At 48.9% G+C, this 25854-nt stretch overlaps 1 protein-coding gene across 1 annotated transcript in view; it reads left to right on the top strand.

Annotated features, from left to right (window-relative positions):
- LOC141047835 (uncharacterized) overlaps window positions 1-25854 on the top strand; it is a 133568-nt gene that overhangs the window by 75086 nt on the left and 32628 nt on the right. The window lies entirely within an intron of this gene.

Raw genomic sequence — 25854 nt, 5'->3', positions numbered from 1 at the left:
AAGAGTCGGCCTACCCACCTGTCCAGGGCAACGGCACTCGCACGGTGTTGTGCGCTAGGTGGTGACCCCGGCCATGGGGGGGGAGGCAGCACAGTTAGGGAGTTTTAGAAAGTGGCATATGTTGATGTTGGACATTCAGCTGATGCAAAAGGCGAAATAGGTGAAGTCCCAGGAAGAGGTGGACCAAAGCAAGCCATTTTTCTGTCACCCTATGTGTCATCAGGGGAAGGTGGGACAAAATCCTTGGAAACCAATGCATGGTTCATTTTAATGAAGGTTAGATCATCCACATTTTGGGTTGACAGACGGGTCCTTTTTTCTGTCAGGATTGATCCAGCTGCACTGAAGACTCTTTCCGATAGCACACTTGCAGCTGGGCAAGCGAGCTCCTGTAAGGCATATTGGGCCAATTCAGGCCAGGTGTCCAGTTTAGCGGCCCAATAGTCAAAGGGGAATGACCTGTGTGGGAGAACATCGATATGGGAGGAAAAGTAGTTTGTAACCATAGTTGACAACTGCTGTCTCCTGTCACTTTCCATCGATGCAGTATTACCAGTTGTGTGAGCGGTATTTGAAAAATTAGTCCACAACATTGTCATGAAACCCCTGTCTCCAACGCCACTTCTGCTGTGTGCACCACGAACACCTCTGCCAAGCTGCCCCCGGCCCGTACGGCTCGTGTGAGAACCATCACCGCTGCTGTGTGCTGGGAATGCCTCAAGCAACCGATTTACCAGAGTTGCTTGTTTATTAGCCAATATTAGGTCAAGGTTCTCCTGTGGCATGATGTTTTGTAATTTGCCTTTATAGCGTGGATCCAGGATGCTGGCCAACCAGTAGTCGTCATCGTTCATCATTTTGGCAATGCGGGGGTCCCTTTTTAGGATCTGCAAGGCATAATCTGACATGTGGGCCAATGTTCCCGGTGTCAATGATGCACTGCGAGTGCTGGGTGGAGGAGCACTTTCTGGCAAATCCACATCCCTCCAGTCACGCACAAACCCTGTACCAGACCTTGCCACGCCAACATTTTCACTTGCCCCACGAGATGCATCCTCCTCCCCTAAGTAATCATCCCCATCATCATCCTCCTCCTCCTCTTCTTCCTCCACCTTGTCCAGGAGAGGTCCCTGAGCAGACAATGGCTGAATGTCATCAAGGATTCCCTCCTCCTCTTCCTCCTCATCAACATTGGCTGCAGACGCCTGCTCCTTAAGGTGCGTCAAAGTTTGCATGAGCAGACGCATAAGTGGGATGCTCATGCTTAGGATGGCGTCGTCTGCGCTTACCAGCCGTGTGCATTCCTCAAAACACTGAAGGACTTTACAGAGGTCTTTCAGCTTCGACCACTGCACACCTGTCAACTCCATGTCTGCTCTCAAAGTGCCTGGCCGTGTATCCTCCCACAAATGCATTATGGCCTGCCTCTGCTCGCACAGCCGCTCCACCATGTGCAGGGTGGAGTTCTACCTTGTTGCAATGTCGATAATGAGGCGGTGGTTGGGAAGGTGGAGCAATCGCTGCAGCTTCTGCATACGAACGGAGTGTACAGGCGACCGGCGGATGTGCGCGCACAGTCTTCGCACCTTCTGGAGCAGGGCTGTTAACTCCGGATAATTTTTGAGGAAGCACTGCACCACCAGGTTCAAGGTGTGAGCCAAGCAAGGTATGTGGCTGAGTTTTGAAAGGGCTATGGCTGCCACAAAATTACGGCCGTTATCACTAACTACCTTGCCTGCCTCAAGATGTACACTGCCCAGCCATGACTCAGTTTGTCGCTTCAAGTACTCGGCCAGCACCTCGGCGGTGTGTCTGTTGCCCAAACACATCATCTGCAACACAGCCTGCTGACGCTTTCCACTAGCTGCTCGATAGGGGGACACATCGTGTGCAACAGTGGCAGCTGCAGATGGAGTGCTCGTACGACTGCACTCTGTGGACGAGCTTTCGCTTCTGGAGGAGGAGGAGGAGGAGGAGGGTCGAACGCCTACAGCCAACTGTTTCCTATACCATGGGCTAGGCAGCACTGTCCCACCACCGCTGTCCCCTGTGGACCCTGCATCCACCACATTAACCCAGTGCGCAGTGATGGACACGTAACGGCCCTGGCCATGCCGACTGGACCATGCATCAGTTGTGAGGTGCACCTTTCCGCTCACTGACTGCTTGAGTGCATGGACAATGCGGTCTTTCACATGATGGTGGAGGGCTGGGATGGCTTTGCGAGAGAAGAAGTGGCGACTGGGTAGGTCATAGCGTGGTACTGCATAGGCCATGAGTTCGCGGAAAGCTGTGCTTTCCACCAACCGAAAGGGCATCATCTCAAACGAGATTAGTTTGGCAATGTGGGCGTTCAAACCCAGTGTACGCGGATGAGAGACTGAGTACTTTCTTGACCTACTCATAGTGTCTGGGAGGGTGAGCTGGACTTGAGAGCTGCATATGGTGGAAGTAGCGGTGGACAGGGCGGACAGAGAGAGGGTTGATGATGGTGATGGAGTTGGTGTTCTTTCTGATGGCCTAGAATCAGTCTTTCATTGATATAACAGTGGGATTCCCTGACTGCTGTGGCCTTGCAACGACACCTCAACATTTGCTGCTGTGCTAACCGGTGGGCTTACAGTGGGGGAAACAATGTAGCGTTGTTGACTACCTTCGTTGTGATCAGTTGCACATGTGGCACTTGAGGTTTGGTGTTGTGTCCACGCTTGCAAGTGCATGCTGGTTAAATGTCTAAGCATGCAACTGGTATTCAAATTTTTCAGATTTTTCCCTCGGCTAAAGGTCTTTACGCACTTCTTACAGATAACCTTGGCCTGATCATGAGGATTTTGGTCAAAAAAGTGCCACACTGCACTCTTCCTACTTTGGCAGACATTTTGCGGCCTAGCACGCTGTGATCTTTTGACCCTCTGGACAAGCTGTCCAGCAACTCTTTTGATGTTTGGAACCTGTCTTTGGAGTGCTCCGGGCCTGCCAGATAACAGCTGTTGCGATGTCGATGTCTGCTGTGGATGCTCCTCATCTGAGCTATTGGAAGCAGCACCCTCTTCCCCCAATGGATGCCAATCTGGGTCAACAACTGGGTCATCCATCACCTCCTCTTCTATGTCATGTGCACCTTCCTCTGTGTCAACGTGTATGGTGGTATAGTGTGCGGGAAGGGGCACCTGAGTCTCATCAGGGTCAGAATCTGGCTCTGTACACTGCGAGGACAATGTAGTGCTCTGAGTGAATGTACCAGCAGAATCATCCATCAGCCGCTGTGCATCAGTGCACTCCATGTCAGATTCATCTTGGCCTGGGTAATTCACCATTTCACTTGATAATTCAGGCATGGTATGTGAAAACAGCTCCATGGAGTAATCAGTAGTATGGCCTGCGTCATCCTTCAATCTTGGTTGGGGTGAAGGACACAAGGAAAGGTGTGGTTCATGAACATGAGCCTCCAATGACGACTCAGTGCTTTTACTTTTTACAACTGAAGAAGAGGAGGCTATAGAGCTGGAGGCTGAGTCAGCAATGTAAGACAAAACTTTTTCCTGATGCTCTGGCTTTAAAAGCGGTTTGCCAACTCCTAGAAAACTAAGCGTTCGAGGCCTTATGTAGCCAGACGATGACGCATGCTCAACACCTCCTGCATTCGGTCCTATTTTGCTCTTGCCACTACCATCAGATCCACCACCAACACCATCATTACCAGCTGCCAACCCCCGCCCAATTCCACGGCCTCTTCCACCAGCCTTCCTCATTTTTGGTAGAAATGTAGACAAAATCCAACAAACTATATAGTAATGTAAAACAAGGTACAAGGTGTCTATAGGACAGGGGAGATTTTGAATTTCTGCAGACACTTGTGGACACTGGACACTTTTGGATTGTGTGAGGCCCACTGATATCTGAGCGCTATGTGACAGGCTCGATGGCACAGCTGTGACGAAAGTGACTAGAGGATAAGGGAGATTTTGAATCTCTGCACACACTTTTGGACACTGGACACTTTTGGATTGTGTGAGGCCCAATGAATATCTGAGCGCTATGTGACAGGCTCGATGGCACAGCTGTGACCAAAGTGACTAGAGGATAAGGGAGATTTTGAATCTCTGCACACACTTTTGGACACTGGACACTTTTGGATTGTGTGAGGCCCAATGAATATCTGAGCGCTATGTGACAGGCTCGATGGCACAGCTGTGACCAAAGTGACTAGAGGATAAGGGAGATTTTGAATCTCTGCACACACTTTTGGACACTGGACACTTTTGGATTGTGTGAGGCCCAATGAATATATGAGCGCTATGTGACAGGCTCGATGGCACAGCTGTGACCAAAGTGACTAGAGGATAAGGGAGATTTTGAATCTCTGCACACACTTTTGGACACTGGACACTTTTGGATTGTGTGAGGCCCAATGAATATCTGAGCGCTATGTGACAGGCTCGATGGCACAGCTGTGACCAAAGTGACTAGAGGATAAGAGAGATTTTGAATCTCTGCACACACTTTTGGACACTGGACACTTTTGGATTGTGTGAGGCCCAATGAATATCTGAGCACTATGTGACAGGCTCGATGGCACAGCTGTGACCAAAGTGACTAGAGGATAAGGGAGATTTTGAATCTCTGCACACACTTTTGGACACTGGACACTTTTGGATTGTGTGAGGCCCAATTAATATCTGAGCGCTATGTGACAGGCTCGATGGCACAGCTGTGACGAAAGTGACTAGAGGATAAGGGAGATTTTGAATCTCTGCACACACTTTTGGACACTGGACACTTTTGGATTGTGTGAGGCCCAATGAATATCTGAGCGCTATGTGACAGGCTCGATGGCACAGCTGTGACCAAAGTGACTAGAGGATAAGGGAGATTTTGAATCTCTGCACACACTTTTGGACACTGGACACTTTTGGATTGTGTGAGGCCCAATGAATATCTGAGCGCTATGTGACAGGCTCGATGGCACAGCTGTGACCAAAGTGACTAGAGGATAAGGGAGATTTTGAATCTCTGCACACACTTTTGGACACTGGACACTTTTGGATTGTGTGAGGCCCAATGAATATCTGAGCGCTATGTGACAGGCTCGATGGCACAGCTGTGACCAAAGTGACTAGAGGATAAGGGAGATTTTGAATCTCTGCACACACTTTTGGACACTGGACACTTTTGGATTGTGTGAGGCCCAATGAATATCTGAGCGCTATGTGACAGGCTCGATGGCACAGCTGTGACCAAAGTGACTAGAGGATAAGGGAGATTTTGAATCTCTGCACACACTTTTGGACACTGGACACTTTTGGATTGTGTGAGGCCCAATGAATATCTGAGCGCTATGTGACAGGCTCGATGGCACAGCTGTGACCAAAGTGACTAGAGGATAAGGGAGATTTTGAATCTCTGCACACACTTTTGGACACTGGACACTTTTGGATTGTGTGAGGCCCAATGAATATCTGAGCGCTATGTGACAGGCTCGATGGCACAGCTGTGACAAAAGTGACTAGAGGATAAGGGAGATTGGATTGCTTTTAAAAAAGCAGTTTGCGGAGCAGTGGGTAAACAGCAATGCCAGCCTGTCAGGAAGCCTTAAAAGGCAGCCCAACAACCAACACCACTGATACACCACAATATAGCCTCCCCTTGCACTGCACACACAGTGACTGGTGTGTTGTGCAGGCCAAATTGCTAGCAGCAGAAGCAGTTTTTTTTTCTTCTCAGCAGGACAAAAAAAAAAAAAATTGGGATTGCTTTTAAAAAAGCAGTTTGCGGAGCAGTGGGTAAACAGCAATGCAGGAATGTCAGGAAGCCTTAGAAGGCAGCCCAACAACCAACACCACTGATACACCACTATATAGCCTCCCCTTGCACTGCACACACAGTGACTGGTGTGTTGTGCAGGCCAAATCGCTAGCAGCAGAAGCAGTTTTTTTGTCTTCTTCCCTGCCTAACGCTCTCCCTACAGAATCAGCAGCAACCTCTCCCTATACTGAGATCGGCAGAAGTAAGATGGCGGTCGGCGTGCACGCCCTTTTATACCCCCTGTGATGCCCACCAAAGCAAGCCAATCACTTGCATGCCCTTCTGAAAGATGGTGGTGACCCCTGCCTAAGTCATCACGTTGCCCACAGTGTCCGTGGATCCTGATTGGCTGAAAAAGAGCGCAAAACAAACTTTTGAAACGTGACTTTGGCGCGTAAGTCGCCGACCTCGTGGCCGACCTCATCCTAGGGTCGGGTTTCGTTTCATGAAACCCGACTTTGCCAAAAGTCGGCGACTTTTTAAATTTTTCGACCCGTTTTGCTCAACTCTAATTGCCACATTTGGGCCATGCTGGTCTTGCCTTGTGCTGAGGCACTGCCTCTGCTCCCTCTTTGTGCAGAGCTTCCTCCACTGCCTCGACGCACAGAGATGCTTTGTAAAGCACTAGCAGCACTGCTCTCGGGTGGAATGGAGAACATGATGGAATGCACCAGTGTGTCTTGGTACTCCCTCATTTTATGCTCCCGGTTCAACGGTGTTATGAGGCTTTGTAAGTTGTCCCGGTAGCGAGGATCTAGGAGGATGTACACCCAATAATCAGCCGTGTTGAGAATGTGGGCGATGCGGCGGTCGTTTCTCAGGCACTGCAGCATGAAATCAACCATGTGCTGCAGACTCCCAACTGGCCAAGAAACGCTGTCCCCTGCTTGAGGCGTCATCTCTGCCTGCTCTGCATCACCCCACCCTCGCTCTACATACTGACTTCTAGAGCATTGTGTACCTCCCTCCTCTGGAGAGATGTCTTCCTCCTCCATTGACTCCTCCTCATACGCCTCACAAAGTGTCCCCTGCCTAGGCCTTTGTGAGGAACCACGTTGCGCAGACTGTCCAGAAGCAGATGGCATTTGTGACTCCTCATCCTCCACCTCTTCCTAAACCTCCTCCCTTAGTGCTTGCAGTGTTTTTTGAAGAAGACAGATAAGGGGGACAGTCATGCTGACTAGTGCATCATCTGCTCTCGCCATCCGCGTGGAATCATCGAAGGCACGCAAAACGTGGCAGATGTCGTTCATAGATGCCCACCCAGTGGTGGTGAAGTGTGAATGGTGCGCAGTGCGACTTGTTTGTGCCTGATGCAGCTGGTACTCCATTACTGCTGCCTGCTGCTCACACAACCGCTCCAACATATGTAATGTTGAATTCCATCTGGTGGGTAGGTCACATATGATGCGATGTTCCGGAAGGCGGAATCGGCGCTGCAGAGCTGCAATGCGCGAACTTGCCATGCTGGAACGCCGCAAGTGAGCGCACTCTATGCGGACCTTGTGCAGCAGTGCATCAAGATCCGGATAGTCCCTCAAAAAACTCTGCACGACCAAGTTGAGCACATGTGCCAGACATGGGATGTGAGTGAGGGTGCCTAGGCCCAGAGCTGCCACCAGATTTCGGCCATTGTCACACACTACCAAGCCTGGCTGGAGATTCACTGGCACAAACCACACGACGCTCTCCTGCTTGATGGCATTCCAGAGCTCCTGCGCTGTGTGGCTTCGATTCCCCAAAGAAATTAATTTCAGTATGGCCTGTTGACGTTTGGCCACGGCTGTGCTCATATCGGCATAACAGGTAAACATTCACGGGTCCATGTGGAGGTGGACCGTGACGGTTCCTGCAGCACTAATTCTGAGGAACTGGAGTATGAGGAGGAGTCAATGTGTACAGACTGGATTCCTGCAATCCTTGGAGTTGGCAGAACACGTACAGCGGATGTACCCGGCTCCACAACAATGGGCAGTGAGGGAAAGGTATCGTCCCTGTCCATGGTTACTGGTCCATGCATCGGTGGTCAGGTGGACCTTGCTACTGACAGCGTTTAGTAGCGCATGTTTAATTTTTCCCTCCACATGCTTTTGCAGGGCAGGGACGGCTTGCCTGCTGAAATAAAAGCGGCTGGGCACATTGTATTGTGGGACTGCCAATGCCATGAAGTTACAGAAGGTGTCAGTCTCCACCAGCCTGAATGAGAGCATTTCAAGGGCCAGTAGTTTTGCAATGCCAGCATTCAGAGCCTGTGCTCGGGGATGGTTTGCCGAGTATGGCCACCTTTTCTCCCATGCCTGTGCTACCGATGGCTGTAGAGTGGCCTGGGAGTGTGAGAATGACAGGGAACGTGGTGCTGTGGGTGTAATTACACTGGGTCTCTGTACAACAGTGCCAGAGGTTCTTCCATGGCGATCCTGTGAGAAAGCTGAACCAGTTGTGTGTGAGCTGGAGGAAGAGGCTACAACACGAGCTGAAGAGGTGGTAGGAGGTGCTGCAGGTTGGCCTACGTCTTCAGTGTGTCTTTGTAACGCCACCACGTGCTTGGTCCGCACATGTTTCCACATATTTGTGGTATTGAGGTTGCTGACACTTTTCCCTCTTTTGACTTTCTGATTACACAGCATGCATTTGACAAAACAAATGTCATCTGCAACTGTGTCAAAAAAGGACCGCGCACTGCAAGTTCTGGGAGCGCCCATTTTGGGTTTTGGAAGAGGAATGCTCCTAATGGGTGCCGAAGTGGAAGCAACAGGCAACCAAGTCTGCCCCTTCCCTCTCCCTCCTGTCTTGGCCGTTCGGGGAATCTCTTCCTCAGAGCTGCTCCCACCACCTTCCTGTTCCTCACGCCATGATGGGTCAAGGACCTCATCATCTACACTACCCTCTTCAACACCTGCTTCTCCTGGGTAGTCTCGCCAGCACAGTACGCACCAGAAAGTGGCACCTGAGTCTCATCATCAGATGCATACTGAGGTGTGCTGACCATAGGCACTGGCCCACCCGCCTCTTCAGATTCAGAGAACAGAAGTAGAGAATAAGATGGCTCCTGTCCAGGGCTCTCTGACTGTCTGGGCAATTTGGCAGGTGGTGAAGAGACAGATGGTTGCTCTTCAGTGCTATGGACCTGAGAGGATGTGGAAGTAATTGAAGTTGATGCGTTAGCTGCCATCCATCCGACAACGGCTTCAATTTGTTCCTCTCGCAGCAGTGGGGTACGGCGAGCTCCTACAAAGCTGCGCATAAAGGACTGTTCCCTGTTAAAACTGGGGGAGGCTGAGTCACTGGTGCCCGCAGCAGGCACAGAATCCCCACGTCCTCTCCCTGCTGAAACTCCATGCCCACGACCACGTGCCTTACTCCCTGCCTTCTTCATCTTGGTAGACTGATAAAGATAGGCAGAAAAGTACTAAGGGGGGGCTTAGTGTGCTTATTCCTGAACAGCTGCTAACAGGTTTAAGAAACACTAATTTTATAAAGTGTGTGGACTACACTTTAATATGTGCTAATGTGGTCTACACAACTGTAAAGTGGAGTGTTATGTGAACTTTATTTACGTGCTTTTTTTCAAAAAAACAAAAAGGATGTGACCAAAGATGTAAAAGCGATAGTATCACAAACTTTTTGGAGCTATTACAATGCAGGAAGGTAACCTACTAAGTAATAGATGAGGCTCCAAAAAATAGGCTAATACTAATCTGGCTGGGGCTGCAGGGCACAAGCCAGCAAAAAGGCTCCTCTATCTACTCCTATATAGTGTTTGCAACCAATCTAGCTGGATACGGATGGAAGCACACTAATAGGAGAAATTCAGGAAAAATAAGCAGCACTACAGCAAAAAAGGACAATGTATGAGGCAGTGACGCACGCTGAGCGGACTACAACCAGAGGTGGTGCAGAACACACTAAAGCGTGAGCTGCACTCACACACAGAGACCTCACAAACAGCCGTGAACAGTGCAGAGAACTGTGCACTAGCACTGAAAGGCTGCAGAAAGGCTCTGCTATCTACTCCTATATAGTGTTTGCAACCAATGTAGATGGATACGGATGGATGCACACTAATAGGAGAAATCAGTAAAAATGAGCAGCAATAAAAAAAAATATATGCATGAGGCAGTGACGCACGCTGAGCGGCCTACAACCAGAGGTGTCTTCAGAACACACTACAGCGTGAGCTGCACTCACACACACAGACCTTACAGACAGCTGTGAACAGCGCTGCAAGGCAAAAGAAAGCTTCACACAGGGGTTGCTAAAGCAGGCTGGGTAAAGCACAATATAGCAAATCACTATCTGTAACTGTCCCTCAGAGTCAGAAGAGCAGCGTCCTGTCCCTAACTGAATTCACAGCAGAGTGAACACAGAATGGCGGCGGCGGCGGCTTTTATAGTGCATCATGACATCATTTCAGCAGCCAATCACAGCCATGCCATTAGTTAATATGCCTACATGCCTAACAGGATGTGCCCACACTTCTTAGGATTCCTTATTGGCTGAATCAAATCAAACTGGCTCATAGCATTATGGGAACTTCCGATTCCGGTATGCGATATGCTAAAAGTATCGGAACTCAGTATCGGAATTCCGATACCGCGAATATCGGCCGATACCTGATATTTGCAGTATCGGAATGCTCAACACTATCAATAGGTCAATTACCACTTGGTTCATTTTCTCACACATGCCATTTGTCTGTGGATAGTACGGCATCATCCTGATTTTCTTGCAGCTGTACAGGTTACAGAACTCGTGGAACACTTCTGCTTCAAAGGCTGGGCCTTGGTCGGTAAGTACTCGTTCAGGGTAACTGTGCGGTCGATAAAAGTGTTGTTGAAATGCTTTGGCCGCAATCTTTGCAGTTTGGTCCTTGACAGGCACGACTACCAGGAACCTTGAGTAATGGTCAACGATGGTGAGGGCACTTAGCCTGAACAGCTTGGGACCAGCTTCACATGGTCTAAGGCTATTAACTCAAGCGGCTTTTTGGTGATTATTGGCTGTAACGGAGCTTGCTGGCTGTTACAGTCCTTCCTGCACAGGTTGCATGGTCCACACTCTCTGCACCAATCTTCAATGGCCTTCCTCATGTCAACCCAGTAGAATCTCTCGTGAAGTAGGACCTCCAACTTCTTCCATCCGAAGTGTCCTGCTCCATTGTGGTACGCCTCCAAGATCATTGGAGCATCCGGCTTCAAGACTACTATCTGCCAGACCAGTTTGTGAGTTCAGGCATTGACACTCCTCCAACACAGCTTTCCCTTGTAGATGAATAGCTTGCCCTTTTCCTTCCACAACTGTTGGGTCTCTTGTGGAGCATCTGGACCGGGGAGTGAGTCAGCTTGTGTCAGTAACTCCTTCACCAGACGGACTGCCGGGTCGCTATCCTGCGTCTCTGCCCACTCATGGTGGGGCAATGGGTTTAACAATGTAGCGCTTGTTTTTCATCCCTTGGGCATGTTGGGCCGCAACTGGCTGGCGAAAAGCAGGTAACTCGATTTCTTCGAGTGCTTCCGGATCTTCTTCCCCACCTGATAAGTTGGGCATTCAGGACAGCGCAACAGTATTGGCGTTCTTATGTCCCACTCGGTACTTGATGGTAAACTCATAGTTGGACAGCCAGACCAACCATTGCTGCTCCAGAGCACCTAGTGTTGTGAATTCTCTTTCTGGCTTCCCTCTGGTGATTACTGAAGGTAGTGGAGCTAGTCAGATTGACAGAGGGGTTGTGAGTTCTCTTTCTGGACTCCATCTGGTGGTTACTGGAGGTAGTGGAGCTGATCTGATTGACAGAGGCTTGCTACCTGATAATGAGGAAGACGATTGGAGATCTGGGGTTTCTGATTGGGATTTAAGACAGCTGACTCCCTCTATCCCTGCTGGTGATTTTCTTCCTGTGCCCTCTGAGGTCTGATGTCTCCTGCTCTTTCCCTTCAGCTAAGTGGATCATTTCTTATTCTGTGTGCATTTGATCTGGTTTTGTTTATCTCTGCTTTGTGCGGGTCAGCCAGCTCCGGCTGGGGCTGTGCTGAATCACCACCCATATGTTACTGCATGTGCCAGTTTGTTTTGTCCCCTGTTATATTGGTCTCTTTTTGCTTTGCTTTCAGAATATACCAGAGTGCTGATATAGTGGGGGCGAAGTCGTGCGACTTCAGTGTTTTTGTGCATCAGACATGTTGGACGTTTTGCAGGGTTTTTTGCGTGATTGCAGACAGTGTCTTTCCTTTCCTGTCCTGTCTAGTCAGTGTGGGCCCCATCGTTTGATCTGTCTATTTTTCTGCCTGTGTTTGTGTTTTCATCTTGTCTCACCGACAATATATGTTTGGGGGCTATCTATTCCTTTGGGGTCTGCTCCGGGGCAGTTTTGATTTCCCCTTTCTTGCTTTAGGCTTAGTTAGCTCTCCAGCTGTGCCGAGGCATCTAGGATCCTCGTAGGCATGCTCCATGGCTACTGCTAGTTGTGTGGACAGGATCAGGGGTCTGCATCCCCTTAGTTACCAACCTCTCTGGTTTTCTGTGGCTTAGCTTGGGCCTGCTATCCTCCTCAGTGCCCATTCATAACAACTTAGCTTTACGGTTTCCAAGTGAATCAGCGGATTGTTGTCCGTGAAGATGGTAAACTTTGCCGCAGCTAGGTAGTGTTTTTATCGCTCGGTCACAGCCCATACTATGGCGAGGAACTCCAGTTTAAAGGAGCTGTAGTTGTCAGGTTCCTTTCAGTGGGATGAAGCTTCCTGCTGGCATAGATTACTCTTTCTTTGCCTTTCTGTACCTGTGACAGTACTGCTCCCAGTCCCATGTTGATGACATCGGTATAGAGGATGAATGGTTGGTCATAGTCTGGGTAGGCCAGAACTTCATCCTTCATCCCCCGTGAGAGCCAACTTCAACCGAGTGAAGGATCTTTCCAGTTCGTCATTCCAGTCAAACGTAGGACTCTTCTTCCTGGCCTTCTTGGGCTGGCCCATGAGAAGATTTTGCATGGGTGCGGCTATTTCAGTGAAGCCCACGATGAACCTTCGGTAGTAGCCTAGCAACCCGAGGAACTGACGTATTTCATGAATGTTGCAGGGCCTCTGCCAATCCCGGATAACAGCGACTTTGTCGGGGGTCCGGTGTCACACCTTCCCCCCTCACTACGTGGCCCAGGTACTGCACCTTGGGCTTCAGGAGGTGCCATTTGGACAGTTTCTCTTTCAAGCCAATGATAGACAAGGACTCTTGTGTCCAAGGCAGCACTCCATCAACCTCTGGAACGTTCCTGGCACGTTGCAAAGCCCGAATGGCATGTAGTTGAATTCTGAGAGGTGCATTGGTGTTGCGAAGGCGGTCTTCTCTTTGCCTCTGCCACGGGAACCTGCCAATACCCACTGGTGAGATCCAAGGTAGAGAAATAGTTAGCAGTTCTCAGTGCAGCTAGTGATTCCTCTATCCTAGGTAATAGATAGGCATCCTTGTGGGTAATGCTGTTAATTCGGCTGTAGTCAACACACATCCTCATTGTGCCATCTTTCTTTCTAAGAGGACTAACGGAGCTGCTCAGGGGCTACAACTGTCTCTGATCACCCCAGCCTCCTTCATCTCCCGTATCATACTCTTGGAACTTTGATAGTGAGCTGGGGGTACAGGCTGGTACCTCTCTTTAATGGGAGGATGATTTTCATTGGGGATATGATGTTGGACCCCTTTTACCTGCCCAAAGTCTAAAGAGTGTTTGCTGAATACCCATTCAAACTCTTGGACTATCTATTCTTTTGGTGTGGAAGGGTGGAGTCAGTGCCTACAGGAACGATTCTGCGCTCTCTGATAAGTCTCTCAGCCACACTCAGGGGCTCTGACCTGTCACCGCGGGCACCGGGGCTGTGTGAATGGGTCACCGTCTCTGCACTGTCAGGGGAAAAACCTCCTCTGGTCAACGGGGCTTCCACACTCACGTACTCACAGACAGCGCTATTGTCATGGTTAGGACATGGTTAATGTCCTGTTCTCACAGGGTTAACTTTTGCCGGCCTCTCTTTGGATCGGGGAGGGTATTTATACTCACTCCAAACTAGCATTCTCTGTCAGTTATACTGCTGTTTTGGTGTGTCTGACCCCTGGTGTGCGTGTACTCTGCATTGTTTGTTTAGCTTCCCGTGTATGACCCGGCTTATTCCTTCACTCTGTACTCCGTCTCTCGTTTTTGTACTATTGTCTTTTCTGGTTCTGACCTCCTGGCTTGGCTATCGCTACTCCGTTACTGTTTACCCCTATTGTACCGTCTAATGCCCATTCTGGTTTTCTGATCTATTGCTACGTCCTGACTATCCATTCTGTCTATCCTTTGGTACTGTATTGCTATCTCGTGCTTTGACCTCGGCTTGATCTGGTTTCTGTCTCTGTCTATGCCCATTGGTTACATTGTCCTGTAGTTACCTTTCTAGGAGTTTCCCTGCAGCTCCTAGCTCTGTGGAGTTTAGGCCACGCCCCCAGCAGTCACGTGCTTCAGGTCCTGGAGCATGCATTGTCACCACTGCTGCCCGCTCCGCAGGTATCTTTGTGCACAGTCTTTGTACTCAGGACACGTGCACTGGCTCAGTGAGCAAGTTCAGTGCGGTGTTCCTGACATTATAACTGACCGTTTCATTTTTTTTTTCCTCTGAAGAGAAAAAAAAAAAGGTGTGTGTTATCCTCATGGATCCCATACAAGCTTTGGCTGATCAGGTCAAGCATCTTACCCAAATGTTCCATAAACTCAATGTGGAACAGCGCACGATGGCCCATACCCAGCAACAGTTGGTGGTTATTGTGCAGGGGGCTGTCGATGCAGGGGCTTCTAGTTCTGGGGGTAGAGATGTGTCATTAGCATCCCCCGAATCTCCGGTCAAATTGCCCGACCCTTTCTCAGGGGATAAAAAGGAGTTCAGGTCTTTCAGAGAAGGATGCAAGCTTTTTTTTTCTCTAAGGCCCCGCTCCTCCGGGGATGAGTTCCAGAGGATGGGGGTAATTATTTCCCTACTTCGGGGGGCTCCGCAAGCATGGGCTTTCTCTCTGTCTTCCTCTGCTCCTGAACTTATGTCAGTGAACTTGTTCTTTGAGGCTCTGGGGCACATCTATGACGAGCCTGATAGAGTGCGTCTGGCTGAGGATATGGTGATGAGTGTGACACAGGGGAGGCACTCTGCTGAATGGTTCTGCTCAGAGTTTAGACGTTGGACCGCTGAAGTATCCTGGAATGATGCCGCCCTGAGGGGGTTGTTTTGCAGGGGCCTTTCTGACCGTCTGCAGGACGCTTTGGCATTACATCCGCCTCCTGATACCCTGGAGGACGCCATGATGCAGGCGGTCCGTATGGACCGGAGACTCCGTGCTAGAGGAATGATGCAACCTTGTACCCCAAATTGTGTGACTCTGCACCTGTATCTGAGCCCATGAAGGTTGGGTCAGTCTCGGTTAAGGAAAAAGAGAGAAGGCACCATAGAGACAATCTACTATGCTTTTACTGTGGAGCCTCTGGACATTGGAAGAGGAATTGCCCCTCCTGCCCTTCTTCAGAGAAACCATCAGAGAAACGATTGAGTCTGGGCAACAATCGAGGAGTTTGTCCAGACTCCCAGGTACATTTTTTCTCACGTACAAAAATGGTGCTCCAGGTTGAATTGGAAATTGCTGGCGGTCCTGTTATGACCACCGCCTTTGTTGACTGTGGTTCCTCCATTAATCTGATTGATGCTCAAGTTGTGACTCTTAATAAGATAGGGACAGTCAGGTTAAAAGACCCTGTTAGAATTGTGGCTGTGGATTCATCCCCTCTTACCCGGGATGGAATTTGTCTTATGTCTGAAGTTTTTTCTATGAAAGCGGGTTCCACTCATGTGGAAAATTTAAGTTTCATTATGAATAATCTGCCTGCAGGACTGGTATTTGGAATGCCCTGGTTGCAATGTAACAATCCTCTTATTGATTGGGTGAAGGGGGAGATCACCCGATGGGGATGTGATGATAATGGTCTGTGTTGTAACCCGGTTCCTTTTGTCAATCCGATAAAATCCGTATCTGTGTCATCTGTCGGTCTGGAGGGTATTCCGGAGTACCTGAGAGACTTTAAAGATGTGTTTTCCGAAAGCGAGGCTGAGGCGCTCCCACCACATAGACCATATGATTGTGCCATCGATTTAGTACCTGGAGCCAAATTACTCAAGGCTCGTTTGGTTAATTTGTCCAGGCCTGAGCGCCAAGCTATGAAAGAGTACATTAAAGAAAGCCTTCGCAAGGGGCATATTCGGCCCTCGGTCTCACCCGTGGCAGCGGAGTTTTTCTTTGTAAAGAAGAAAGATGGTGGGTTGCGACCATGCCTCGACTTTCGAGAACTGAACAAAATTACTGTTAAGAACACGTACCCTCTCCCGTTGATTCCTGATCTATGCAGTCAACTCACGGGGGCCAAGTGGTTTTCTAAGCTCGATCTACGAGGGGCTTATAACCTTATAAGCATCCGGGAGGGGGACGAATGGAAAACAGCTTTCCTGACAACTGAGGGGCTGTTTGAAAACCTGGTTATGCCCTTCGGCCTCACTAACGCTCCTGTGGTTTTTCAGAATTTTGTTAATGTTGTTTTTTCTGACTTGATTGGACGTTACGTAGTCATTTACCTGGATGACATCTTGATTTACTCTGAGGACAGTCAGTCACACTTGCATCATCTGCTTACGGTGCTTATGAGACTCCGCGAGAACCATTTGTATGCTAAGCTGGAGAAGTGCTCATTTTTTATGCAAGAACTGTCTTTTCTGGGTGTAATTTTATCCGGTGAGGGATTCCGCATGGATCCAGGGAAGGTTCAGGCCATTACAGATTGGGTGCAGCCTCATGACCTGAAGGGGTTGCAGCAATTTCTGGGCTTCGCTAATTATTATAGGAAGTTCATTAAAGGGTTCTCGCAGGTGGTAAAACCCTTGACGGACCTCACTCTTAACGGGGCAGATGTAAAAAATTGGTCCGTGGCCGCAAAAAATTCCTTCCTGGCATTTAAAGAAGTGTTTTACTACAGCCCCTGTGTTGGTACAACCTGATTCGTCAAGACCTTTTATCGTCGAGGTCGATGCTTCGGAGGTGGCGGTGGGGGCAGTATTGTCACTGGGCCCCTCTACCCTGACTAACCTCAAACCCTGTGCCTTTTTCTCTAAGAAGTTCTCTTCGGCCGAGAGAAACTATGATGTCGGTAACAGGGAATTGTTAGCAGTTAAATTGGCCTTCGAAGAATGGAGGCATTTTTTGGAGGGGGCCACTCATCCCATTACGGTCATCACTGATCATAAAATCCTGGCCTATATCGAGTCTGCTAAGAGATTGACCCCCAGACAGGCTCGGTGGGCACTTTTTTTTTCTCGATTTCATTTTACCATAACGTTCCAACCAGGGTCTAAAAATGTAAAGGCTGATGCCTTATCCCGAAGTTTTGATTCTGTGTCCCCTCCAGAATCTCCTTCCTCCATTCTTCAACCGGGAGTGGTTGTAACCGAAATCTCCTCTGAGTTACAGAGAGAGATTCTGGAAGCACAAGCTCCCAGGAATAAACCCCCAAGTAAATTGTTTGTACCCGAACAATTCCGTCCCACACTCCTTCAAGAATTTCATGACTCTGTGCTAAGTGCACACCCTGGTATTGCAGCTACCCAGGGGGCAGTAGCTAGGGGTTTTTGGTGGCCCTCTATGGGTACTGATATAAAAAGGTTTGTGAATACTTCTGGGGTGTGCGCGTGCTCTAAAAGCTCTCAGGTCCGGCCGGGGAATTGGTGCCTTTGCCAATTCCGGATAAACCATGGACACACCTGTCCATGGACTTTATCACTAACCTTCCACCTTCCAAGGGCAACTCAGTGGTATGGGTAGTGGTTGATAGATTTTCTAAGCAAGCCCACTTTGTGCCATTACCTGCATTACCATCTGCTGAAACCTTGGCCCGCTTGTTTATACAGCACATTGTTCAGCTGCATGGAGTGCCTGTGAATGTGGTGTCGGACAGGGGTGTGCAATTTGTGGCCAGGTTTTGGAGAGCGTTTTGTATGAAGTTGGGGGTCACGTTGTCATTCTCCTCTGCCTATCACCCGGAATCCAATGGACAAACTGAACGCACCAACCAGTCATTGGAGCAGATTCTGAGATGCCTGGCCTCCTCCAGACAGGAGGACTAGTGTGAGGTATTACCCATGGCAGAATGTGCATTCAACTGTCGGATTAATCAGTCTACCGGAAAGTCTCCCTTTCTGGTAAATTATGGGTTTGTTCCGCAGTTTGGGGAATTTTCTCGTATGGATTTGGATTGCCCTGGTGCCGAGGGGATGGTACAACAATTAAAAACTCTCTAGAAGGAGGTACAGGGGAACATCTCCAAAGCCCAGAAGAAGTTCAAACATTTTGCAGACAGGAGGAGGGGGGTGGTTCCTGCGTTGACAGTGGGGGAAAAAGTCTGGTTGTCCACCCGTAACATCAAACTTAAAATACCCTCTATGAAGTTGGGCCCCAAATTTATTGGCCCATACAAGATTGTAGAGGTGATCAACCCGGTGGCATACAGATTACAGTTGCCCTCCTCCTTCAAAATCTCTAACGTCTTCCACAGGTCCCTATTAAAACTTGTGGGGACAGTTAGAGAAGATCTCTCATCTGTGGCTCCACCAGTGTTGGTAGAGGGTCAACTGGAGTATGAGGTAGGGCACATTGGGTTGATTCACGGTGGGTGCGCTGGAGACTTCAGTACCTTATCCATTGGAAGGGATATTCTGTTGAGGATCGGTCGTGGGTTCCGGCCAGTTCGGTGCACGCTGATCGACTGGTGCGGGCTTTTCATGCCAGGTACCCTGAGAAACCTGGGGGTCCAGTGGCCCCCCATTAAGAGGGGGGTACTGTCATGGTTAGGACATGGTTAATGTCCTGTTCTCACAGGGTTAACTTTTGCCGGCCTCTCTTTGGATCGGGGAGGGGTATTTATACTCACTCCAAACTAGCATTCTCTGTCAGTATTTCTGCTGTTTTGGTGTGTCTGACCCCTGGTGTGCGTGTACTCTGCGTTGTTTGTTTTGCTTTCCATGTATGACCCGGCTTGTTCCTTCACTCTGTACTCCGTCTCTCATTTTTGTACTATTGTCTTTTCTGGTTCTGACCTCCTGGCTTGGCTATCGTTACTCCGTTACCGTTTACCCCTATTATACCGTCTAATGCCCATTCTGGTTTTCTGATCTATTGCTACGTCCTGACTATCCATTCTGTCTATCCTTTGGTACTGTATTGCTATCTTGTGCTTTGACCTCGGCTTGATCTGGTTTCTGTCTCTGTCTATGCCCATTGGTAACATTGTCCTGTAGTTACCTTTCTAGGAGTTTCCCTGCAGCTCCTAGCTCTGTGGAGCTTAGGCCACGCCCCCAGCAGTCACGTGCTTCAGGTCCTGGAGCATGCATTGTCACCACTGCTGCCCACTCCGCAGGTATCTTTGTGCACAGTCTTTGTACTCAGGACACGCGCACTGGCTCAGTGAGCAAGTTCAGTGCGGTGTTCCTGACAGCTATCTATGTAATGTCCTTCTGTCTCAGTACTCCGACCGGGAGTCCTCTCACTTCTGGAGTGCGGTGCTGCCGCCTGCTCTTTCCGTGGCGCACGCTGCTCTGCCTCTGGCGTGCTCTGCTTCCGGTCCACCGCCCCTTTTCTTTCCCCATTGCTCCTGACGGTCACATGGTGCAGTCAGTCCAAGTCAGTAAGTCTTTCCCCCGGCAACCCTGCTGCCCAGCTATGCGGTTCCGGACTTGGAGCAGGGGAGGTAACCCCGCTCCGACTCTTCTTGCTCTTCACCCCCTTACTTACACATCAAAAAAAACGCTGGGGATATATATACACTCCACAGGAGACACTGGGGGCATATACTGTACATCACAGGAGATTCTGAAGACATATAAACATCACAGGACAAGCTGGGGGTATATACACATCACAGGAAGGGTTGGCTGAATAAATACAACAGAGGACGAACTGAGAGCATATAGACATCATGGGAATATAAACATCACAGGACGCCTGGAGGCACGCAGACATCACAAGAAGGGCTGGGGCATACAGACATCACAAGAGGGGCTGGGGCATATAGACATCACAGGATGGTCTGGGGGATATGGAGATCACAGGATGGGCTGGGAAATATAGAAATCACAGGATGGACTGTGGTAATTTTGATAACACAGGACAGGCTGTGGGAATATAGACATCACAGGACAGAAGGTAGGCATACAGACATTACAGGACGGGTTGGGGGCACATAGACATAACAGAACGTCTGGGGGCATATAGAAATCACAGGACGCCTGGGGGGCTTATAGACATCACTGGATGGGATGGGGGCATATAGACATCACAGGACGGGCTGGGGAATATAGAGATCGCAGGACGTGTTGAGGGCATATAGACATCACTGGATGAACTGTGGGAATATTGATATCACTGGACAGGCTGTGGGAATATAGACATCACAGGACAGAATGGAAATCTCTTATGGAATAAAATTCTTGGACTTATGTGCGCTGCTAGACAGAATATCAAATCCAGATCACGTAGATAAATTAACCTTTTATTTCCCAACGCATTTCGAAGTCCATAACACTTCTTCCTCAGGGGATGACATATATGAGTAGATAGAGCTGTTTCCAGTTTTATACATCCACATTTTGAAAATTGGCGCCAATGATAACATGTGATACAGCGCAAAAGTCAAAGTTCAAACAGATCAAATGTCATGAAAATATCAGAATAATTTATCTTTAGTTGATAAAACCAATTGTTCTTTTATTCATTTTACAGAGAAAGCTATTAAAAAACAGAAAAAAGAAAAAAAGAAAGGAATGATAAAAATATAAAAAGCGAACTCACGCCGCAGAAAAAACAAGGAGAAGGACCCAAAGTCCAACACCCATACCATAACACCAGACAAGAATATGTCCTGGAGGAGAAAAAGAAAAGGAAAAGAAAAAAGAAAAAGAAAAAAATGGGAATTAAAAATATATATGAATGTATATATATGTGTATATATAGAAAGATTAAAATTACGAGTATAAAGAATATATGTTAATAAATACTTATAAAATTCTTTGTGAATAAAGGAATTTTTCATGATCCAGGACGGGATTTTGCTTTGACCCATCCTGGTTATACTATGGGTTAATTGTGCTGCCTCTCTCTGGCAGCAGGAGGCTATTTAGTGCTCACTGGACCTGGGTCCGGTGTCAGGTATACTCCTGCCCTCGGCTGACTTAAGTGACCTCTTGTATACGTGTGCCTTGTGCCTGATATCTTGCTTGCTTGTTCGGTTGTGATCTGGTTCTGTCCCTGTTACGAGTTCTGCCTGACCCTCTTGTACTGCGCTACCTCTCGTGTATGACTCTCTGCTTGTGACCCGACTCCTCTCTGCTCGTCCACTTGGTACCTCGTCGCCCTCTTGTGTATGACCTTTGGCTCTGTCTGACTACCCGTCTGTTTGTCCCTCTGTACCTCGTTTGCCCGTACTGCTGTGACCTCTGTTTTGCCTGACTCTGAGTTGTTGTATGGTGTCCTGTCCTATCTGAATACAGGACGCTAAGCCCCGCCCCCTTGCAGTCACATGACCATAGGTCCCGTGCAGACTATTCAGTTTCAGTGTCTGCAGGTCCTGTGCCTCTTTACTTTCCAGCGCTGACTGGACCCTGACACTATTAGCCTGAAGCACGCATGGTCACCTCTGCTGCCCTGCTCCACAGGTAACTTTCAGCACTGCTTCTGTACTCAGGACACGCGCACTGGCTCTATGAGCAAGTGCAGTGCGGTGTCTCTGACATTATAACTGACCCATACCATTTTTTTTTCTCTGCTCCCATTCACCTGTGTGTGATGGATCCTGTGCACACTCTTTCTGAGCAGGCTAAGCATCTGACGCAGATGTCTCAGAAACTCTTTGGAGAACAAAGAGTCCTGGCTCAGTCTCAGCAGCTGATCGCTGACACTGTGCAGGGAGTTCTTTCATGGGGGGCTCGGGATGTTACATTAATTTCCCCTGAGTCTCCAGTGAAGTTACCAGATACCTTTTCTGGAGATAAAAATGACTTCAGAGTTTTCAAGGAAGGCTGTAAGCTTTTTTTTTCCTTAAGACCACACTCTTCTGGGGATGAAAGTCAGAGAGTGGGGGTCATTATGTCTCTGTTAAGGGGAGCCCCCCAAGCTTGGGCTTTCTCCCTTCCTACCACGGCCCCTGAGCGTATGACTGTGGATGCATTTTTTGAGGCCCTGGGGCATATTTATGATGAGCCTGATCGGGTGCGTATGGCTGAGGACAGGCTGATGAATGTTTGCCAGGGGAAGCACTCAGCCGAGTGGTTTTGCTCAGAGTTCAGACGCTGGGCTGCTGAGGTCTGCTGGAACGACGCCGCTCTCCGGGGGTTGTTCCGTAGAGGCCTGTCTGAGCATCTGAAAGACGCCTTGGCTCCTTGGCTCTCCACCCCCCACCTGATGCCCTGGAGGAAGCTATGACACAGGCCGTCCGAATGTATCGCAGGTTACGGGCAAGGGGAGTGATACAAACCGAGACTTCATTATTCTCCCAAGGAAGGGGAGCCAGTTCTTCATTGAAAATCACGGAGATGGGAACCATCAACCTTAAGGAGGAAGAAAGGAGACAACGGCACGTGAGAAAATGCTGTGTTCACAGTGGCGAGTCTGGACATTGGAAGGATTGCCCCTCCCGGCCACTAACCAACAAGCGACTGAGCGCGGGTGATTATCGTGGAGGTCACCCAGGCTCTCAGGTACCCTTTTCTGCATTTTCTAAAATGTCATTTCAAGTGGAACTTTGTTGTGGGGGTGTCTCCACATCCACTTCTGCCTTCGTGGATTGCGGTTCATCATTGAACTTTATTGACTCTGACTTGGTGGCCAGGTGTAAGTTAGGGACAGTTAGGTTGGAAACTCCGATTCACCTTATTGCTATTGACAAAACACCACTGGTTAAGAATGACATTGTGTTTTGTACTGAAGAGTTTCTCCTTAAAGTGAGTTCCTAACACCAGGAACGTATTTCATGTTTTGTAATGAACAACCTGCCTGCGGGACTGGTGTTGGGGTTCCCCTGGTTACAGCTGCATAATCCTGTGATTAATTGGGAATCTCAGGATATTGTTAAATGGGGTCCCTATTGCTCTGAGAAATGTCTTGTTTCTGTATCTGTGTCGTCCGTGGGTCTAGAAGGCATTCCGGAGTGCCTGATAGATTATACTGACGTTTTCTCCGAAAAAGAGGCTGAGGTTTTACCACCACACCGCCCATTTGATTGTGCCATTGACCTGGTTCCAGGTGCTAAATTGCCCAAAGCCCGCCTGTATAACCTCTCGGGTCTGGAACGGGCTGAGATGAAGGAATATATTTCCGAGAGCCTCCGTAAGGGACATATTCGTCCTTCTGTTTCTCCTGTGGCGGCAGGGTTCTTTTTTGTAAAAAAAAAAGACGGTGGTTTGCGCCCATGCCTCGATTTTCGTGAGTTAAATAAAATAACTGTGAGGAATACTTATCCCCTTCCACTTATTCCTGATTTATACAATCAGTTGTCCGGAGCTAAGTGGTTTTCGAAATTAGATCTACGGGGAGCGTATAACCTTATCCGAGTCCGGGACGGAGATGAATGGAAGACAGCTTTTCTCACTACTGAAGGGTTGTTTGAAAATTTGGTCATGCCCTTCGGCCTGACCAACGCTCCAGCGGTCTTCCAAAATTTCATAAATCATGTGTTCTCCGATTTGATTGGACGTTTTATGGTGGTGTATTTGGATGACATTTTAATCTACTCGCCTGATAAACAGACTCACATTGGTCATGTTCGGGCAGTTCTCCAAAGGCTCAGGGAGAACTGTCTGTTTGCTAAACTTGAAAAATGTTTATTTTTTGTTCAGAAACTGTCCTTTCTGGGGTTCATCGTGTCTGCTGAAGGGTATCGCATGGATCCTAATAAGGTGCAGGCCATTCTCGAGTGGGTTCAACCGTGTGATTTGAAGGGTCTGCAACGTTTCCTAGGGTTCGCTAATTATTATCGGAAATTTATAAGGGGGTTCTCACAGGTGGTTAAACCCCTCACAGACATGACTCAAAAGGGGGCCGATATCAAGAATTGGTCAACCGCAGCGGTAGCGGCATTTGTTTTTGAAAAAATGTTTCATGTTGGCCCCGGTTCTTATCCAACCGGACCCCTCTGAACCATTTATTGTTGAGGTAGACGCCTCAGAGGTGGGGGTGGGGGCGGTATTGTCCCAGGGACCCGCCACTTTGACCAATTTAAGACCTTGCGCCTTTTTCTCAAAGAGGTTCTCCCCTGCGGAGAGAAACTATGATGTGGGGAATCGGGAACTTCTGGCCGTAAAATTGGCTTTTGCAGAATGGAGGCATTTTTTGGAGGGGGCTGTTCATCCTATAACGGTAATCACGGACCACAAAAACCTAGCTTACATTGAGTCGGCTAAAAGGTTGACTCCCAGACAGGCTAGATGGTCACTTTTTTTTTCCCGATTCAACTTCTCGATCACTTTTCGACCAGGATCCAAGAATATCAGAGCGGATGTGTTGTCACGCAGTCTTGATCCGGTGTCCCCCCCGGAACCTCCATCCTCCATTCTTCAACCTGGGGTGGTGGTGGCAGAGGTTTCTAATGTGTTGGAACGGGAGATTCGAGAAGCCCAGGCTCTTGCACCTCCAGCTAAGCCGTTGGATAAACTTTTTGTGCCAGCTCAGTTTCGTCTCAAGGTCCTCCAGGAGTTCCATGACTCAGTTCTGGGTGGACATCCAGGGATCTCAGCGACCCGGAAGGCCATTGCTAGAATATTCTGGTGGTCTTCTTTAGCCTCTGATGTTGGGGAGTATGTGTCTGCATGTGAGGTTTGTGCCCGTGCGAAAACTCCCCATAACCGGCCGGCCGGGGAATTGGTACCACTGCCAATTCCTGAGAGACCATGGACTCATCTGTCCATGGATTTCATCACCAACCTTCCCCCTTCCAAGGGTAATACCGTGGTCTGGGTCGTAGTGGACAGGTTTAGTAAGCAGGCACATTTTGTACCTTTGGCAGCTCTACCTAATGCGGAAACATTGTCCAGATTGTTTGTGGAGCATGTGGTGCGGTTGCATGGGGTACCCCTGAATGTGGTGTCTGATAGGGGAGTGCAGTTTGTGTCCAGATTTTGGAGAGCTTTTTGTAGGAGGTTGGGTATTGGTCTGTCCTTTTCATCCGCCTACCATCCAGAGACTAATGGGCAGACTGAGCGGACCAATCAGTCTCTGGAGCAAATTCTGCATTGTTTGACCTCAGCCCGACAGGATGATTGGTGTTCTGTGTTACCATTGGCTGAGTTTGCATTTAACAACCGCACTAACCAGTCTACGGGTACATCTCCTTTTTTTTGCAATTATGGGTTTCATCCTCATTTTGGAGAATTTTCCCGCTTGAATTCTGGGTGTCCTGGGGCGGACGAGACGATCCAGCGGTTGGGGGAGGTATGGCGGGAGGTCCAGAATAACATTACGAAGGCCCAGGACAAATTTAAATTTTTTGCGGACAAAAAACGATCCGTGGGTCCAGTGTTTCAGGTCGGAGATAAGGTATGGTTATCCACCAAAAATATAAGGCTCAAGGTCCCCTCTGCGAAGCTTGGACCCAAGTTTATAGGTCCCTATGTAATTACCGAAGCAGTTAACCCGGTGGCTTTTCGGTTGAGTCTTCCGCCATCTCTAAGGATCCCTAATGTTTTCCATAAGGCCCTTTTGAAACCTGTGAGGTCCAGTGGGGAGGGATCATCATCTTCCCCGACACCGGTTCTGGTAGATGGGCAGGCTGAGTACGAGGTGGAACGAATTGTCGACTCCAGGTTGGTCTGTCGCGCCCTTCAGTATCTGAGACATTGGAAGGGCTATGGTCCTGAGGAACGCTCATGGGTTCCTGCTCGATCAGTTCATGCGGATCGGTTGATCCGATCCTTTCACGCCAAGTACCCTGAGAGACCTCGGGGTCTGGTGGCC

Source organism: Dendrobates tinctorius, unplaced genomic scaffold (genome assembly GCF_039654945.1).
Source record: "Dendrobates tinctorius isolate UK_male_01 unplaced genomic scaffold, ASM3965494v1 ptg000129l, whole genome shotgun sequence".
NCBI lineage: Eukaryota > Metazoa > Chordata > Amphibia > Anura > Dendrobatidae > Dendrobates > Dendrobates tinctorius.
This window is presented reverse-complemented; position numbering and strand designations above follow the sequence as displayed.